Source organism: Alosa alosa, chromosome 17 (genome assembly GCF_017589495.1).
Source record: "Alosa alosa isolate M-15738 ecotype Scorff River chromosome 17, AALO_Geno_1.1, whole genome shotgun sequence".
Lineage (NCBI taxonomy): Eukaryota > Metazoa > Chordata > Actinopteri > Clupeiformes > Clupeidae > Alosa > Alosa alosa.
The window spans coordinates 7,232,765-7,236,817 of NC_063205.1; positions in this window are offsets into that span (position 1 = coordinate 7,232,765).

Genomic DNA, 4,053 nt, shown 5'->3' on the forward strand with positions numbered 1-4,053 from the left:
CATATGTGAGATTGCTGTTTATAGACTTCAGTTCTGCATTCAACACCATAATACCACAACAACTCATCTGTAAACTTGACAAACTGGGACTCAGTACCTACCTCTGCAACTGGCTACTGGACTTCCTCTGTCAGAGGCCCCAAGTAGTACGTGTTGGCAACAATACCTCAAGCAGCATCACACTGAGCACAGGGGCCCCCCAAGGCTGCGTGCTCAGTCCGCTGCTCTTCACCCTGCTGACGCATGACTGCACTGCAACCTACAGCAACAATCACATAGTGAAATTTGCTGACGACACAACTCTGGTGGGTCTCATCACTAAGGGCGACGAGACTCAATACAGGTTAGAGGTCGACCATCTGACCACGTGGTGCAGGGACAACAACCTCCTGCTGAACGTCAGCAAGACCAAAGAGATTGTTGTTGACTTCCGGAGAGGTCACACCCAACACCTGCCACTGACCATCGACGGTGCTGTGGTGGAGAGAGCGAGCAGCACCAAATTCCTGGGGGTGCACATCAGTGAAGACCTCTCCTGGACCACCAACACTGCATCACTGTTGAAGAGAGCTCAGCGCCGCCTGTACTTCCTGCGGAAACTCAGGCGAGCAAGTGCTCCACCAGCCATCATGACCACATTCTACCGAGGCACCATTGAGAGCATCCTCTCCAGCTGTATAAGCTGTGTGGGCGGAAGCTGCACTGAATACAACAGGAAAGCCCTGCAGCATAGTGAACACAGCTGGAAGGATTATTGGTGCTTCACTCCCCTCCCTGAAGGACATTTACACCACCCACCTCACCCATTAAGGCGACCAAAATTGTGAGTGATGCAAGTCACCCCCGCTCACAATCTGTTTGATCTACTGCCCTCTGGGAAGAGGTACAGAAGCCTGCGCTCCCGCACTACCAGACTCACCAACAGCTTCATACACCAAGCTGTAAGGATGCTGAACTCTCCCTCCTCTCCCCCCCTCCACCCTCAGCTACATAACATCCTGGACATTGGACAAAAAATGGCGCCTGCACTACTCCACTTGCACACTTGCACACTTGTACACTTTACAACTTGGTGTTGTTGTCCTGAAAACACAACACTTCTGCTGCTCTTACATAACTTGCACCACTATGCCACTTTCTTTCTTACTTAGGTCAAACAGAACTACCCAAGCCTTTTATTGGCCTGACTTTGCACTAGTATTTTATTGACTGTCTATGCACAATTTCAACCAAATTTTGCTGCTCTTATTTTTTCATTATTATATGTGCCCTCTTATTTACTTATTTACTTACTTTTTTGTTTACTTGAATGTTATGTTTGTCTGTGGACCTAAAAAGCGGAACGAAATTCATCTGGCTAATGTCAGGTTAACGTACACCAGGGGCGAAATGTTTAACTGATATGCATTTCATAAACCAACACAAATAGTACTGAATTGCGGCAGCGGCGGCGTTTGCTGGTGGTGTTGGGGGCTGTGAGCTCAGCATTATTAGAAAACAATGGAATCTAATGTAATCGAATGTCAAGAGCGGAGTGGACAGCGCTCATATCAGTCCCTATGTGCGTGTGGAGGCCAAGATACCCCAAGATACCAACCTGCAGTGTGAAAAGAGAAGTGGGGATATTACTGTAACACTATCTTGTTTAAATTTGGTTGTCAATATGAGAAAAGCCATGGTTAACCCATGTGTAACCCAGATCTGATTAATGACTGAGGCCCACCCATCATTTTCTACCATTACTGTAATCAATGCCTCAACAAACAATGACTAAAGCTCACACATACGTCACTCGCTAGGAACTCTTGACTCAGGAGTGTCTTTGTGCTGACTTGGCCTGTAGGCTAATGCCTACTTCCAGGCATTGTTGAAAAGGTAAAAAGATCTCAGATATACTTATTATGACCGCCACTTTTTTTTTTGCCACGTCACGTTTTGGTCAACGATTCCCGGGTCACCAAAACAATCACCCTAACAGAGACTTTGAGACAAAGACTGAAATGATTCCACAAATAGATTTTGCAGAGAAAACAGAAACAGAGGCTTTAAACTCATTTTGACGCTACAATACAGAGAATGGAGTCTCTGCAATGTATTAGTCGGCTTTAGTCGGATGTTAGACTTTGTACTTTGCCCATAATTTCAATTCAGGAACTAAACCAAGTGGATGCATGTTTTCACTTAATTTATGGCAAATCAGGAACTAATAGGAAATAGAATACGGAATGTATTCTGTAGAGTGGAGTGATGGAAAGTGATGGGAGTGTGCTCCTTCAGCAGCACATGAACTGAGAGGTCAAGGGAGTTACGAAATGGTTAGTTCTTAAGCACACATGAAACCTGGGTGTTGTAGGTCAGTCTGTTTTCTTTCCATTTATAATATTTCACTTCCTTTCTTCAAACAAAAAGTTAAGTATGTTTTAATGCTCTGTGGAGTTGTCAACTTTCAAAATATCTGTAAACAAAGGGCCATATATTAACCCCTTTTAACAACACAGTCAGCCTTTCTCTCCTATTCTTGAGAATACAGCATGAGAGGTGGACTCGATAACAAATCCACACAAATCAATACAAGAATCTATCTTCTTCCAACCAGATCCAACCGCTGTTCTAACCTGACAGCCAGATGAATTTCGTTCCGCTTAGCTCCGCCTAGCTTCACTCACATCCATCTGGGACCTCTTCCATTGAGAGTGATTTCTGCAACCGATTTTATGGTACAGCCAATCAGGACGCAGGGCGGGAGTTTCATAGATGTGACATAGCGTAGAAGCGACTGTGAGACTGTTATCAGCGTCACGGATTGGCTTCGATGTGAGTGGTTGAAGTAGCACGTCAATAGATGACGGACAAGTGGCTTATTCAATCATATGCAAGCATTTTTTGATTAGGCCCAGCCTTCTGAAGCACCACTTCAATGGATCGGTTCCAGATGGATGAGTGGAGCTAGGCGGAGTGAAATTTATCTGGCTAGGGTCAGGTTATCGCTGTTCACTCCATCACCATAACACCACCTGTAGACGGCTCCTATTCCCTGCAGTGTGTTGGGGCCAGGGGCGGAGCCAGAGGGGTGGCTCCGGGTGGCACAGGCCACCCTTGAGATTCGATTGGCCACCCCAGATGCCACCCCCAAATCCTAGTCTACAATTGGCCATTAACATGGTCTAAGGCGGGACCTTTCTTGATGCACTTGCCTTTACACTTGCCTTTATTGGCCTACAGGCTACTGCTTGTGCTAACACGCAAAGATATATATTTACCTATTGCATCTGCCAGTGCCTATTTATCTAATCACACACTTAAGTCGCTGACATTTGCTAGGTCATTAAGTGTTAACTGTAACTGCTTTTGTTTTCACTTTTCCGAATGTTTACAATGTCAAAATGCAGCAACAGCATATTACAGGCAAGGATGATACTTTTTGGGTCCTTTCAATCTCCACTAGCAGCAGATCTAATTTGAACGTTATTGTTATGATACTCCATTTAATTTGAACGTTATCGTTATAGCAGATATTATAATTAAGATGTACCTGTGAGAACCGACTGAAAGTGAGTGAGATGTGACAGTTGGGATGCAAATTACATGAAAATATAAATTGTGCCTATTGTGCTTTAAAAATTAACGTGATCGCGTAATGACAATCAAAAACCGCACGTGAAAATAGGATATGCCATGGCTACTCGCAAGAATAATTCACTTTCAGGCTGCACCATGATTCATTTCCGAACTTAAATTAAGATCTAAGTAGGAAAAAATAAACCATAAAGTATTTTAAGGCAGAATACAAATACATTTCCTATTTTAGAGATGGGTTTTATAGACCTATAAGTAAATTGAACACGTGAACAGTTTATTGATTAGCAAAGACTGTGTAACTGATAGGCCGAAGTAAGTTATTAATGTTTGGGAAAATATCCTTTGGACAGACATCAAGAACCTAGATCAGTGGGGGACAGGAGTGACCAGCACTTACTTTCACTCTTAATTTGCTGTGCAAACAGTCAGATCAGACTTCATAGAGTCCATAATGCGCGCAAGCTGCGTTTTGAC